The sequence below is a fragment of the Cottoperca gobio genome, chromosome 14, assembly GCF_900634415.1.
Source record: "Cottoperca gobio chromosome 14, fCotGob3.1, whole genome shotgun sequence".
NCBI classification, from domain to species: Eukaryota; Metazoa; Chordata; class Actinopteri; order Perciformes; family Bovichtidae; genus Cottoperca; species Cottoperca gobio.
Genome location: NC_041368.1, coordinates 19,939,962 through 19,956,666, shown reverse-complemented (window position 1 = coordinate 19,956,666; position 16,705 = coordinate 19,939,962). Strand labels below are relative to the sequence as shown.

Below are 16,705 nucleotides of genomic sequence, written 5' to 3'. Positions count from 1 at the left end.
AGTCATATTCATACCTGTCAACATTGGAATTTCAAAATAAGGGATATTTTCTGGCGGACTCCACCCATACCTTAACAGCTTTGAGCCAGCCAGCCCCCAATGTAAATGTAAACACATAAAGGATGGGTTCATGAATTACATGTTTATTTAAAGTATGTATTACTTGTACAGACATGTTTATAAGATGTATGTATTTTAATTGCATATATACATTTTATTCAGTGTGGGAGTCCCTAGCATCTGCAAGGGACTTGTTGTAAACATATGTTGCAGACTTTGCCTGCCTCAAGGCTAGCTGAAGGCTACATTATCTCTGGCACAAAGCATTGACTTCTTTCCCTCAGCTTTGGTCACTTGGTCTGCCTCCGACACAGTTCTTGTCACACATGAAGTCATTGACAGTGTATGTTTGTGTCTCTTGGGCGTGCTTGTGCTTGGACGCTTTCTCCGCCGTGTGCGACGCTAACATCTGAATGGCACACTTTACAAAAAGCACGAGTTTACCCGACTCTTTTTATTAAATGAGGGAAGGTCTCCTCCCATTTGTCTAGGTACTTGCATCAAGTTTTAACTTGTTTGGCAGGTTAAACCGCGTCTCCATCTCTCTCCCGTTCACTGTGACTCAGCCATATGTTTTCTTCTTCTCTGTGTTATTGTTCCTGTTTTCTTCTTCTCTGTGTTTAATGCCGGATAACGTTTTTCAGCTAAAGTTAAACATAATACTGCCACCTGCTGTACCGGAAGCCACTTTACCACTGTACACTTTTTTAAATTAGGCCTATTTTTATTTTTGAAAGGTTAGAAATACGGGATAATCCCGGGAAAAACGGGAGGGTTGATATTACAGCAAAACTTGAATCGCTGCAATATGCCCTCGCTTCCATGTTTTTATAATTCTATATTTTATTTTGAAAATATGAATGGAAATAAAACGCTGTGCTATGAATGTTCAGGGGGAACCCCATAAAGACGTGTAAACCTGTTTCCGTGGAAAGGTCACAGACAATTCACTTTCAATTCAACTCAAACAAAGCTTTGTGCATTATTTTCACAGTCAAAATAAATCAATCCAGCATTTTTTTTTATAAATGTAAGTTGTTATTTCCACTGTGGAGTAAAGGAGCTGTGGGTAAACTGACTCCATGTTGCACAGCAGCTGTGAGGTAGGCAACGTTTTCTCCTGAAGGGTTGGCTAAAATAAAAATGAAACTAAAAGCTGCAGTCTCCTGGCACACCAGCCAACTGTTGGCTTCTTTTGTCGGTTCATCCAACGTTTACCTCATTTCTAGATGGATTGTTTTCCAGAGCATCACCTCCATATGGAATAATAGGATGTCTGCATAACGGAAGGTGAGTTTTCTGCACAATGTTGGCTCTATATATGTAGAGCTACGCCCTGTAGCCCTTTGGGGATACACTATGCTAGTTATGTTTGGAAAAAAATTACCTCATGCAATGTGATTTGAAAGGCATTACAACAATTCATTGATAAACGATTATGCTTTAATATACATGTCTGCAATACATAGTCATAGTATACAAGCTTTATTCTATTTTTGACTAAATCTATTGAAAATGACAAAGTGAAAGAGAAAGCAGAAACGAAAGTTTTTTTACAACAATGATCTACACTCTCAGCTGGATGATCGTCTTTTTCTTTGTCTTTTCTTTCTTTATTAAGATCGGAATAATAACGTATATAAGCATTCATACTTAGCGACAGGCAAATATTTCGCTGTAAGATTGTTTTGTCATATTTAAATGGCTACTCCCAGAACAGGCATTTGTTAGTGCGATCTGCGCAGTTGGTCAAAGTGTATAAAAAACGCCATATCATGAACCGCCGCTAGATGTCGCCAGATACGCCCGACTCGTGGGCAACATGTGTGTCTTATATCTTCCGTGATTATTCACATTTATTTCCAAAAATATCTTTAAGCTAATGTATATCTTAATGGATAAGTGTGTCCATATCAAAGACGTGCTGTAGTTAATAACAAATGTAAGGATACTGGTTACTTTTAAGTTTTTCTCATCTGTATTTATCTGATCGCTGACACTTTGCACTAAGTTTGCAACTAAAAAGTGGAAAGTACATTTAAGCTACTCCTACTTTCATATTTACAGTTTGTGCTACTTTATGCCTCTACTCTTCTACATTTCAGAGGGAAATATGTTTTATTTTACTCATTGCGTCACTCATTGAGTCCTTCTTCCACCACTGATCCAAAACATGAAATTATCTAAAGAAATATAAAATAAATATCAACAGTAATTTGAAAGTTTAAACTACCTAAAATAATACAAAACTACATCTATTTGATAACTTTAATTACTATTTACCAGTGGTGGAATGTGACTCAATACATTTACTCAAGTACTTAAGTACAATTTTGAGGTATTTGTACTTTACTATTTCTATTTTATGCTACTTTATACTTCAACTCCACTACATTTATTTGACAAGATTACTTTCCTGTTACTTTGCAGATTCATATTATTAATACAACATGTAAATCAACTAATAAATGATGATCTAATATTATAGATTAAACTATCCAAAAGTATTAAATATGAAATATAAGTTGAAATGTTCTCCAACTTTATCAGCTGCAACATGTGTGATGCTTACATGCATCACTACCACATAATGGTATTATATAATGTATAATATATATTATTCTGAAATGGGCACTTTTTGTATTGTAAGTTTATTTTGATGCTAATACTTTTGTACTTTTACTTAAGTAAGATTTTAAATAAAATACTTTTACTTGTAACATAGTATTTCAACACTATGGTATCGTGCTACTTTTACTTGACTAAAATATCTAAGTAATTCTCCCAACACTGCTAGTTACTTTGCAGATATGCATTTATAACAATACAAAATAATGAACATTATTTTAACATAAGTTAAGACTTTATTGATTGATATTTGCAAGCTACTCAGCAGTGTATTTAGCACCTACAGTAGAATTAGTCCCACCTTTACCAGCTGCAACATCGAAGTGATTTGCACATTAATGCATCATTGAAATGGTTTATTCTGCATAATGAGTGCTTTAACTTTTGGTACTTTAAGTCTATTTTGATGCAAATACACAAGTACCTTTTGGTAAGCAACATTTTGGATGCATACCTTTTACTTTACCGAGTATTTCTTCATTGTGGTACAGTATAGTTACCTTTACTTAAGTAAACATCTGAGTACTTCCACCTCTGCTTAACATTTCAATAATGTAACCCTCTGGCTGTGACCATGTGACCAAGCTTCAAAATGAGTACTTTCGAGACTTTAGCACACTGATACTTGTTTCAGTGTCAGGTTTTTCTTTTTTATTATTATTTATGTATTTTACTGTGGCATTGTTTCTTTTATTTGAATAAAGGAGTTACGTGCTTTTTGTACCACATACATCTTGCACAGGCTAAACTGAGGTTGGGGTCAAAACATCAGATTTCATAGATAAACCCCAGATAATACAACAGCTTTAGAGAAACATTGTCTCATGAATAACCACTAGATGGTGCCAAGACCTTTGATATTACCAACATGAACTTGACCTATTTGACGCTCTGTTCATGGTATGTGATAAAGGAAGTATCATGGTTAATGAGGGTTAATGACTCATAGGGTGCAATCCTTGTTTGTTATTTACTCACCGTGAAACTTAACTTTCCTGCCGGACCGATTACATGATTGGAATCTGCATGTGTGAATGTGTGTGTGGAGAAGAGTAGACCTCGACAGTTCACCATAGAGGCATAACTTTTTTAATCACAATTGCCCTGCAAAGCTGTTGAATAAGAGCGCTAGTGTACAAACAGGAAATAAAATGTTTTAACTGGGGCGGTAACTGTTGAACTCTAACCAGGCATTTTACATAACAGCAGTACAGGAACCTTTGTGCTAAACAAACATGCATCAACTGCAAGATATCCCACACTTAGATTTACTTCCCCATACCATCATCTGTTCACAATAAACTAAAGATTTCTAAAGATTACTCACGTGGCATAAAAGCTTCAACTCTTGCAGGCCTGTTCGCGTGTGTATCGGATGCTTGAGCCTTAGGTATGCATTTGTCTCATTTCTCTGGAATATATGTTGTTGTTTTAATGCCTCTGTTATCGGTTAACATCAGTAACCAAATAAGATTTATCAAAAGTAAGACACATAAATAACAGGCTTTAGCTCTGGTGAGACAAAGAGTATGTGACTTTAAAGAGAACTGAATAATAATTGTATAAGTGTGCAATAGGACAGTTCAGTCAGTACTAACTTATAACCCTTAGAGCTTGAAGTTGTGGTTCTGCAGTGTCTGTATCAAACCCTGACTGTCTGTCTGAAGGCACAAGACATCAGAACAGGTGGCGTTCCCCTTGCAGTCTCAAGGCAAACCCGTCTCTTTTTTCGCGTGAGAGGCTTAACAACAATATTATATTATCTGACCATCATGTTTACTGGTATTATCAGGCAATGTGCAAATGGTAACCCCACCCATCTGGCGTTCTGAGGAGTCTAAAACTAACACAAAGAATCATTTGCTCTGGATAAAAGTGTCTGCTATATGACCTGTAATGTAAATTGCAAGGACAATTTGATCTGGAGGAAACCCGTCTGCTCGTCTCCTCAAGTATTTTCATTCACAAAACAAACAATTCATTTATTAGATACAAACTTGTTCAGTTCCCTAAAGACAAAGTACCATATTATTATTTGAAGGCCATGGTTACAGTTGCTTCTTACAAAGCTGCTCCTGCAAAAGGCAGTTCCAGAAAAGGTCCAGGTCCAGAATTTCAGAGTTTCTTAGAAATGCCTCAGCATCCCCGGTCTCTAGCACCGCCCCCTGGTCAGACGACAGAACTGCCTGCAATGCCTTCTCTCAAGTCACGTGATTTATAAGAAATCATCAAGCCTCCAGTTTACAGCAGTCCACACTGGACTAAAACCTGTGACTCAGCAGTTCCTTTATCCTATTATTGCACCATGTATTTGTGCAGTTTTATTTCTCTTATCTCCAGAAAGACAGACTTAAGAATTATATATAGTTTATGAGTTGATCTTGAAATTTCATCATGCATTCATACCGAGGCGATTTTGTCATCATGTTGGGGAATAAATATAACAATGAGGGGCATTTTTTCGAGGCTTTCATCACATCCAAATTTAGAGCTGGTCACTCCTAGCATATGAGTTTCTCATACAACAGTTTTACAACAAGGCTGGAAATAAAACTCAGTGCATGCTTTGAGATGTTATATTTTCCTAAAAAAAAGCAAAGCAGATGTGCTTTATGTTTGACCACCATACATTTTTCAAATCCTCCATCTTGGTGTGAAATGGTGCCAAAAGATGAATTTATTTTCAACTTCAAAGAAGAAAAAAAGTTATGAAAGTTATGATGATAAAGAAAACAAACCCGCAACTAGCAGTGTCTTTGCTAGTACAGTGGAGATTTTAGCAGCCCATGTGTGGAGAGGACTAACAACAAGGATGTACAGCAAGAAACAATGAAAGAATGGAAAGCATGGTAGCCTGAGGTTGAGATTAGCAGCAGGCACAAAACCGACTACTGTAAACCACAAAAAGAAACACACGAATGCATGCTTTTCTAAAACGGATGAATTTTTATCCTCACCAAGCTTTGTTGGCTTCCTGTGTGCTGCGGTCATTGTTGTTGCTATGACTTTTACAATTCAAAGCGCCAACACTTCTCACCTGTGTGCACACCCAGAGCAGATGGCATGGCAGACATTTGCAAAGTCAGGATATTTCGCCAAATGGAGGATTTAGTCTTGTGCACTGGCTCACACACACACACACACACACACACACACACACACACACACACACACACACACACACACACACACACAATTTTATCTCATGACATTATTTTAATGTCAAAAACACAACATACAGTAAATCTTTAAGCACCAACAGCAGGAAAGCAGTTGAGGTATGCACTGGAACATATTAGCAAGTGTTTCTTGTATCTACAATAATACTTTTTGTACATTGTATTGTATTGTATTATTGTACAATGAATACAATAATGTTAAATAACACATACCACATTGCAGGGAACGGCTGTAGCTCATTCCAGGAGTGCCGTTTACGGGGCCGACAGCTGTGTCAGGGATCTGCTTACTGAGATAACCTTTTGCGCTTATATATATATTATATAATGTGACACACATATTCTAGATTGTATATTCGTCTAGGAGTACAGGAGGGTCAAGGATTGCTGTTGATCAGCGACGACAGTTTAATCCTCTATCTGCCACTTTAAGTCACTTTTTGGTTCTTGCAGGATATTTACTACAGGTCCTGGCCTAAAAGACTGTTCAGGGCCATAGATATTAACATCAAACCTCTGTTAGGTTAGTTGATTGATACAGGTTTTTTGGAAATGATGTGAAGATGTGGCAAGGTGTCAACATGCATTGTCAAGGTTCTCCGGTGATTTCTTTCTCGGGAAACCAAACCCTCAGCGATTGTAACATGTTCTGATGCAGTGGGCTGATGTCGATATTCACACATCACTATGGTATGTTGGCACATTGCATTGGTGATAGTGACATTCCTGCATGTATGTTAGGTTAATGAGTCAAATAAACATCTTATTTGATGTCCTCCGACAAAGCCATCTATCAGCCATAGTAATCTCTAGACCATCAGGAGCAAAGGAAGAAGTTGTAACAAAGTCTGAAGGGGGAAGAGCTCGGACTGGATGGCATTTCAACAGGAGACTGCAATCTGAGTTGGGTTTTTTAACGGTTAAGGAACCATGATCGTTCCTTAACCGTTATTTTACACGACGACGGACGTCCTGTAACCATAACAAAGTAGTTGGGTTAGTATGGGTTCGGATTTCTTTGTAACAAATACACAAACAGGGGTGTCACTAAGAGCCAATGTGTTAACTTGTTTAGGCTCAGCAAGACTTCCTTTACTCATGATTTATGACAACAATTTCATCAAACCTCCGTTGTTTAAGTAGTTACAGCTACACACACACACACACACGTGCACTTTACTCATGAAATGCATTCACATATTCATATGAAGCAGGGAAACACCAAAATGTCAGTTATGTTATGTATGTCTAAGAAGATTTGGTTGACTCACAAGATTATCCAAAGCCTGCAGTGTTATTTCAAATGCATCATAAAGTGTACTATTTATAATGTGATGTGTCATCTCTTCTCTGGAGTAGTCGACATGTTGTTATTCTCTTGAAATGGTCATAATACAAACACATGTGATCAGTGAGTGGCTGATTAAAAACCGACTGCTGCCTGGTTTGTTTTTGCTAGGTGTCGTATTGCGGGCGCATTGCCAGAGCACGGCAGTGTGTGTGTGTGTGTGTGTGTGTGTGTGTGTGTGTGTGTGTGTGTGTGTGTGTGTGTGTGTGTGTGTGTGTGTGTGTGTGTGTGTGTGTGTGTAAGATATAGAGAGGTGACAGGGTTCAAGTCTTTCCAGTAAATCAGCTGACTTTTGTAAACTCTTCCTCTTTTTCTCTCTCTCTCTCTTTTACCGTAGACCTACCCTTGCCAGCTCTGCACACCCGCACCAGCATGCAAGCCAAACACAAACCATCTAACCATTAAGCAACATTGTCCCACAAGGCAGCCAGAAATATGGCTTAGGTCTTTCCAGAAAGTCAACTGACTTATTCTTTCTCTCTCTCTCTATTTGGGTATCTCTCTCGCCCACACCTGCAATACACTCCCACGTACGCACACACAGCTACACTCACATAGCATGTTTGGCACAGCAGGCAACTCCTTTTGTAAAGTAGTTTCAAGTCAAACTAACTTGATTATATTAAACAAGTTTGCATGAATCCTCTGTCCAATGTTGATGGAGGGAGTTTTTAGGCTTAAGTAAATACAACACTCTAAAAATAAGTAAAAGTAAAAGTGCGACATTGAAAACGTTACTTAGTATTGAACTATTATTAGTGCTTAAAGTATCAAAGTACTCACAATAAACGATTTTTTATACTATTATTATTATTATTATACTATTAGGTTGTACAATCTGTAACAATGTATCATATTTCATGAGATCATTTGTTTTGTGTGTAAAATATTAATCTAAAAAGTAAGTATGATAAAGAATAATCAAGAGTTGAACGACGGAAACGTTTATCTCATTTTCAGGCCTGTGCAGAGAAAGAAGGTTATTGTTAGAGACATACCTTCATTGTAGACATTATTAAAATGATTTGTACATAACTTTTTAAGGACACGAGAGACCGTGAAACAATTATACAATAAAGAGTGAAACCAGATTAATTATGTAAAATCATAAATAAATAGCAAAGTCAGTTAAAAGACCGTTTTAAAAGGAAACACAGGAGTATCCGTGCAGAATGTGACCAGACATGTATTCCATGACACCTGACTGAAGACTGCTGACGTCAGTGTCAATCCATGTCAGTTTGGTGGATTAGATATGTAGCTTGTAGCTAACCTAATAAACACTTTGTGAGTAAAGCTAATGAAGCGATGCTAAAATCGGGGTAATGTTGTGTGTGTGCGCTGAGTATAGAGAGTTAAAATAATCCAGACGGGATGAAGTAAAGGTGTGAATAACTTTTAATGATAGACGTACATTGTTTTTAGAGATGCTTCTCAACAGAACTAACTTGGTTGGATGTCAAAGCTCTGATTTTAAATATAGATTTCTGGTAGGTCGGTATCGGTCGGCATGAAGCCAGGTGCCGGCACATTCTTTCTTGGTGCATTCTGCTGTTTTGTTGCACGGCGGGACAAATTAGATGAGCCATGAACATAACTGAGAAGTCAAGCTCATCATGTAAATGAGGTTTATCTTTATTTGACACCTTTGGATTCCTGTAAATCTCTTTCCTGCTGAGCACTTACACACAAGCTCTCACACTTCATTTTCATTTCCAAAACAAACAAATAAGAAAATAAAATGCACAAAGAATGTAATGAACTGCAGCTTCTAGAGGTTTTGATTTACAGTTGCTGTGGTCACTCAGCAAGATCCACATCAGAGGCATATCACACCTTTGACAGTAAATCTCGATGTCACAAACCTCACTTTTCTTATCGTGCTATCCTCACAATTAACCCAACAGAAATACTTTAACCTCAAGTGAACAGCTTTATCTAATCATATCGCTACCCTAACCCTAACCCTTGTTATGTATGTTACTTCTAAAGAAAGCGCTGGTGTTTCCAGTAAATCACAAGACTAATTCCCACTATGTGTGTCTCTATCTCTCTCTCTCTCTCTCTCTCTCTCTCTCTCTCTCTCTCTCTCTCTCTCTCTCTCTCTCTCCCTCCCTCCCTATCTCTATCACACACCCACAAATACTCACACACACAGACTCAAGCATGTCCACATAAATGCAGAAATTAAATCTGTCTCAACCAAAGTGTTCCCACTTCTTCTCACTTTAGCTTTCAAGCCCTCGCATGACACCACATTCCAGAGTGTGGTCTCTCCATTATTCATCCACAATTATAGATGGATGATTCATTCATTAGTCCACATCAGGTTGGTATCAGTAGTGTATGTTGAGTCATGTTGAGTCACCTTGAGATTAATAGATCTAGTAAATAACTTGGTGTTTACCTTTGAATGAAGAGTATATCTCAATTTAACAAGCCCCTTATGTAGTGACGGATATTGAGATTATATCATGGATAACTGAGATAAGACCTCCGATTAGGCCGATTTCTGCATTCTGCTTCCTGCCATTGTTTTCTGCTATCTCAGTAACATCTGCCAGACTTCTTTCCTTTGCTGCTCCCGCATGAGCATATTGCAAAGACACAGTAGGTGTGAAAAAAAGACTATTTCTCCGCTAGATTAACCTTTAGCTCAGTTATTGTTAGCTGCTATGGATACGTGCGTCTGTTGTAGTAAATGCTGTTGAATCAGTGTCACATGATATGAACTCATACCTCCTCAAGGCATGAAACAACTGTTTTTAAAATGGGAATTGAACCACTAACCTTGAATTCCTAAACCTAGTTTGTACATGTCTTTTGATGACATCACTTCTTAGGGACAACACCAACGACTTGGGATAACTCCAGCTGTGAGTGTTCAGTTTGTGTTGAGTTACACTGAAACTAATAGATAACTGCTGCAGATCATTTTATTATTTGTTGGGGTTTTTTGCATGCAGCTTGTGATGATTAGTTGAGTCATTAGATCGTAAAGTCAGTGAAAACTGTGTGAGTACTGCATTAACCTTTTGTATGAATCTTTGCACTTGTTCTGCTTTATTTCCTTATTTACACCAAGCAAATTCACCTGCATTTACATTTGCAAACTGTTTTTATCAAACAATAAGCAGCATGGAGAATGCAAATTTGCACACACACACACACACAAGAGCCTCACACTTCACACTTCTTCTCGCCCTTTATTTGCAATGTTGATACTAAATAGAAATCCATTTGTAAAGATGTGGATCAACCTGCAGACACTAGTGAGAACATGTCAGCAAATGAAACCTATAAACGGATCAGATGTTTACTCGTTAATTATTACTTTTTTTGTGATGCAATAACGCTTTATCCATGTGTGTGTTCTGCATGTATTTTGGTATGTACTGGATGTGTGTGAAAGCAGCATATTTTATAGCCTAACAAGGTCATTAAATCACACGAGATGACATCTCCAAACCTGAAAATCCACCTCCTCATTGGCTTTTATTACTTTTAGCTTTCATCTTCAGGGATCTTATTAAATTCTAGTCAAACCATTTGTTTTTGCAACCACAAACACATAATTTACATCCTGAGCTACAGTATACTTTTTCCGAGCACACCCATGAGAAATGTTTAACTGACGGTCTGTGGCTTTGAGATGACAGACAGTTTGAGAAACACTGCTAAAAAAAAACACAGCAACGATCGTTCACGTAAGCCTTCTTTGTTGTGATTTCTCCCACTTAGCAGGAAGAACTAGAGACGTGTCAACAAACTGGTGGCAAAATGGCTGCAAAGCGGTGGCAGCAACCTGCAGCACAAATATGTGACACAGTAAAAGCTGATTGGGCTTTTTATAAGGTTTGACTACAAGGATAGAAATGGGAATAATGATCTTGGACTAATGTGTGAAAGCCCTTAAGTTGCAATAAGTTTCTGAAGAGTTTCCCTCCTTACGTTTGGCTCATTCTTCGCAATGATATCATAACATGGTTGCTGCCAAATATGTCCCTTTGTGGAAATGGGCGTTAATCCCACTGAAGGGAAATACAAACAGGAAAATGTGTATTTTAGCGATAAGCAGCAGAAGTTGTTAATATTCAGAAAACAAAGAATTTATAATCCACTTAAAACCAATTACTTTATATTCCGCTGTAGCTTTCCTTAAGGCAGGTTATGTTCCCAGTAAACTGGCATCTGTTGACTAACACTTATTACTTATTACTACACAGATTATACATTTGTATATTTCCTACCATGGCTCAGTAAAGGCAACAAAAGCACTTTTAAGTTTAAGGAAAGATTGTAGTTTTGGGTAATTGTACACCAACACGTTGTGTCTGAAGTCACTGGATCTTCCTCTATACTTAACCAAGTGCTGTTAGAGCCCAAACGTAATAATAAGTATATTGATATTGGATTACAAGATCTAGTGGTGAAAAACAAATTAAATCCGTTGTCAGTGAACATTTTACAGAAACGTTCAGTGTCAATATTTGTATGACTTGCCAGACACATTAATTAACATCTTGTCATTGAGCTAATAGAAACCTAATCCATTCAGCAGTTTCCTTCTAAATATATTTGCTGTTGTAGATTAGTTGTTTGTATATAAACATCTTGACTCAAAACAGGAGACTTTGTAGCTAGGAAATGAAAAAACAATAAAATAAAGTTAAAAAGATTTATATATTTTACAAAAATAAAAAAATTCACTCGTCACCAAATACGTGTCAAATTGTAATTGTCGTAAATTTAGAATTGAAAAACAAACGCACACACACACACACACACACACACACACACACACACACACACAGTTTGTTGACTGACGTGGCTATCTTTGCTGCCTTTTGCACACTAAGAACTCTAGTTGAGTTGGAGGCAGGGATTTTACCGCTCAATCACAGCACCACCTTTGTGAAATAATTTAAAACCTGCCTTTAATGTCAGTTTTCCCAAAATATTTTAGTTAAATACATATTGTGTCGTTTTTGATAAATAGCATGAAATTCCTGATTGCAGTACAGTGCTGTGAAAAGTATTAACCACAGTGTGTGAGTGCCACGAGAGTGAACGACCAAGGGGAAATACCAAGCCCGATTGATTTGACCGCTTCAGGGGAAGTAACCTTGCATTTCTGTCATTTCACCATTATAGTTTATATTTTATCTCTTTTTTTCAGTTTAAAGTGAGTCAGTGTGTTGTGTCATTGGAACTCATGCATGTTCAAGTGAAATGCTCGCCAGATGGAAAGCACCAGAGATATCTCTCTAGTGTGCGCGCGCACACACATGCATTAGCCCCTCCCCCTCCCCATGTCCCCGCCACAGTCTTGTGGCTTTTATATTTTAGGTGTTTTTATCTGTGCACCACAAGGAACAGTTTAGCATTGTGGGTTTGGTATCTCCCCTCAACACCTTTTCCTGAGAGATTTTCAGAGTACTTCATCGTATTCCTCTGTGCCATGACAACCATGAAAACACTTATTTTAAGTCAAAGCCACATACATCGTCCTGCTGCTGTAAATACTCTCGAGTGCACTAAATGTGTGTTGAAAATAGTCCACATCAAATGTACTATTTATTTATGTTTAGGAAATCATTTTGCCTTTTTTAAAGTATTTAAAGTTGGATGTAGTGTACTGTGGATTCAGTGTTCAGTGTTTTCTCTTTAACAAATACAAGGTAAAGAAATTAATTTTCCTATACTATTATACCTAATAAAATAAAAACTATACGTCCACATACAGGAGCAGGAATAATATAGCAAGCAGCTTGAATACACGCTTGATATAAACACTTTGTTCAAACTCACAAATTCTAGCTGAGATCCCAAAAATGCCTAAAGATAGCAAACATTTCATCCTTAAAAAAGTCTTGGGTTTGAATATTTCACATTAAAAATCATATAGTTTCAATGAAGCGCTAGCTTATGCTGATACAGAACATGTATATGTGATAGTGTCTAATACTATACTATACTACTTGTGTATAAAGATATACATTTTGACAGTTAGTTGGTTCTGTGTTATGGTAATTACAGTTGAGGGTGAGGAAATTCCAATACATCCATCAATCACCATCTGTCTTCTGCCCAGTCTCAGAAACATTATAAGCTTCTCTTGGCAGTTAAGACACTTCCCAGGAGGCATTTTCTACTTCCTCCTTCCCTGACCTTTGTTTGCATGAACCAGTTGTGCTGCTGCCAGCACATTTACTCTTTTGAGTTTTAATTGATTTATGCAATTGCAAAGGAACTGCAGCACACAAAACATATTACTAATGACATATAGACTATATAGTAACAACAGAAGCACAAACATTATACACACTCATTTAAAGCTAGTCACCTCACCTATATGTGTAACTTATTTTGATCTCTTTTAATCTGCCATGAACTACAAAACTAAAATGAAGTTGAAATCACAATTATATTCAACTTGAACTTGTAGGGTGCTGTTGTCTGGATTCAGTTTCTTTATTTGCATGTGTGTCTTGTGTGCATCAGTGTAAAATTGGAAAATAAAACCACCAACACCAAAGAAACCCATTGATTTTAACATATACAATAACCTTTTAAATGTGTTGAGTTTGTGGTGTTTGTAAAATGAAACTGTACAAACAACAACATATTTTCAAAAGGCAGGAAGCATCCTCCTTGACATACAATCAGCCATTGTTGGTGGAAGCTGCAGAAAAAGGTTATGTTGTGTTTTCCCTCTTCTTTAAGTTTGTACCAAAACCAGCACCTGTTCACTTCACCTGGTCTGAGTTTACTCTACTCATTCTACAAATTCTAAATCCTTCTCCTGACTTGCAAAGCAATTAATGGTCAGGATCCAGCTTATTTTAAAGATCTCATAGTACCTTATAAACCAACTAGAGCATTACGCTCCCAGACTGCAGGGTTACTTGTGGTTCCTAGAGTCTCTAAGAGTACAATGGGAGCCAGAGCCTTCAGCTATCAAGCTCCTCTCCAGTGGAACCAGCTTCCAGTTTGTGTTCGGGAGGCAGACACCCTCTCCACATTTAAGAGTAGGCTAAAGACTTTCCTTTTTGATAAAGCTTATAGTTAGGGCTGGCTCAGGCTTAGACTGCCGGAGGACACCTCTCTGCTCTCCTTCTCTTCCTCTCTCCCCTCTTCTCCCTCTCTATCTATATGCATTTATGTAAATATATGTTGCTAAGTTTCAGTTTGGCAGGTTGCCACTGTTAAAGTTTACGTCAGGATCAGGAATCGTGGCTGCGCCTGCTGCCCTGGTCCTGCCTGACACCAGGAAGCCTTTTTGACATTATCCTTGATTCATCCATTACTTTCTCTTTTTCGATCACAACATCATTTCTGTCAAATGTTGTATTTGTACTATGTTGTTTATCCTGTGCACACGACATCTATTGCACGTCTGTTCCGTCCTGGGAGAGGGATCCCTCCTCAGTTGCTCTCCCTGAGGTTTCTTCCATTGTGGGGTTTTTCCTTGTGCGGTGCGAGGGTCTAAGGACAGAGGGTGTCGTATGCTGTACAGTCTGTAAAGCACACTGAGACAAATGTGTCATTTGTGATATTGGGCTATACAAATACATTTGATTTGATACAGTAGCTTCTCCTGCAGTTTTAAGATTTATTTTATGCTTGATGTTGGCCACAAAAGTTATCTGGTGACCAACTTCCATGTTGCAAAATGTTTTTACATTAACTTTGTTTCAGAGTGATATTATTAATAGAAGAGTTTCTTTTATGAAAGAAATGGTTGAAACATATTTATTTAAAAAGGAAAGTGTTTAGCAAATAATACATTTTTCGACGGTAGTTCAGAGACACAGATCAGCAAGTCAATAAACAATAAAGATTTACTTTCAACACCTGCATATTTTAAGAGGATAGAGATGTTTCCATGTTGTGCAAGATGCAGCTATAATATGGAAAATGTTGGTATTTGAACCCACGATTTATAGTGTAATTTGGGTAAACGACACTGATATTTAGAGGAACCTATGAAGCATGTCATAACATATTTCACAGTTACGATATGTAGTAAGATAACAAAATGGAAAATCTTCGTTGGTGTTCTTAGTTGCAGAGAAGCATGAAGAATTAGGGGTAACAAATCTTGGAATAATGAAAGTCAATCATTCCAGAGTCCAGAAACAAACGTACAGGTGAATTCACTACTGATATAGTTGCTATAGATGAGAATCACTCTGATTAAAGAGTAGAAGGTGGAGAGTAACTCTTCAGAGGTTGTATTTCACCTCACTTGTGTAAGTCTGCTGTCGTATATTAAGTGCCCTCCTTCTTTTCTTTATGGTGCTGTTCCACCTTCTTTGACCTCTGACTGCCTGTTTTGATTGCCATTATTTTCATTTTGTGGTTACTATTGGTTGTAATTTTGCTCTATCCAGCAAATGAATGCAACAATTACAAAATGTGCTCACATATTATTGGTACTTCCACTTCCTTCTTATTTGGGTTATTTTGGATCGACAATATCACTGGAAACCACATTTCCAGTTATTTCTTTTTTTTTAACTTCCTTCTAACTTTCCTTAAACTTTTTTTCTCTTTCTCTTTTTTGTTGTCAGATTTTACGAATGCAATCAAATCTACCACACATATGTCAAGTACAATTATAAGATCAAACTGAGATGTGTAGCACAACATTTGAATATTTGCTGTATGATATGGTAGAAATGTGTTTAATTGCAAACACTTTGTTCTTTTTTCTGATAGAATAACAAAGTAACCAAAGCAGTCCTGGTGCCCTCCGACTCTACGTCTGAAGCAGAAGAAGGAAGACGAAACTGTGGTGGCCGTCTGTCCGTAAGGGAACTATGTCTGAAACTAAGATAGAGACTGGGAATTGTGCAAATATATATATTCAGCAACAAAATGTGTACATACAGAGTTCTGAAGTCAGTATATAATCTGTTTTTCCAATATCTACAAAAAGTTAATACAAAATGAACTCAATCTTCCTCCGTTACATGTTCACTTGATCTTTGTTGATCCGATATTTACTCTATCGTGATAAAACATGAACTTAGACCCCATAAACTGAATAAAAGGGTTTATTTATGTACAGTTATCCCATCAAATGTTAGTAGTGATGGTCTTGTGGTCCGGCTTCCAAATACGACACCAGATGGTTGTGAGTTTAATGCCAGGGCGGCCACCATTGTACCCAAGAGCGTCTGCTAAATTACCTGTAATATAAAGTAGCACATCATCAACATGTCCTCTGTTTAGTTAGATAATGATTAATCTTTTATTTAGCCATATAGTTAGCCACTGGGTCTAGTTTGTTTAAGGTAATATATGTTTGTGTAGGTACAAACATCAGAGCGAGAAGTGTCTTTATACAGATGAAATATTGCTTTATGTTAGAAGTTATGGTTTGATGATACAAACACACGAGATGACAGAAGCTCGTTCATTTAATAAAGTGTATTGTGTGCTGCTATTATCCATATGTTATAATAAAATATACATTTCTGTA

The 16,705-nt window shown here is 37.3% G+C and overlaps 1 long non-coding RNA gene across 1 annotated transcript; it reads left to right on the top strand.

Moving 5' to 3' along the window:
- Nucleotides 1-1,017: 1,017 nt before the first annotated feature.
- On the top strand, nucleotides 1,018-16,705 carry LOC115019335 (uncharacterized). Its single transcript, XR_003833471.1, has 2 exons — nucleotides 1,018-1,350; nucleotides 15,940-16,705. It is a non-coding gene; the product is annotated as an uncharacterized LOC115019335 (long non-coding RNA).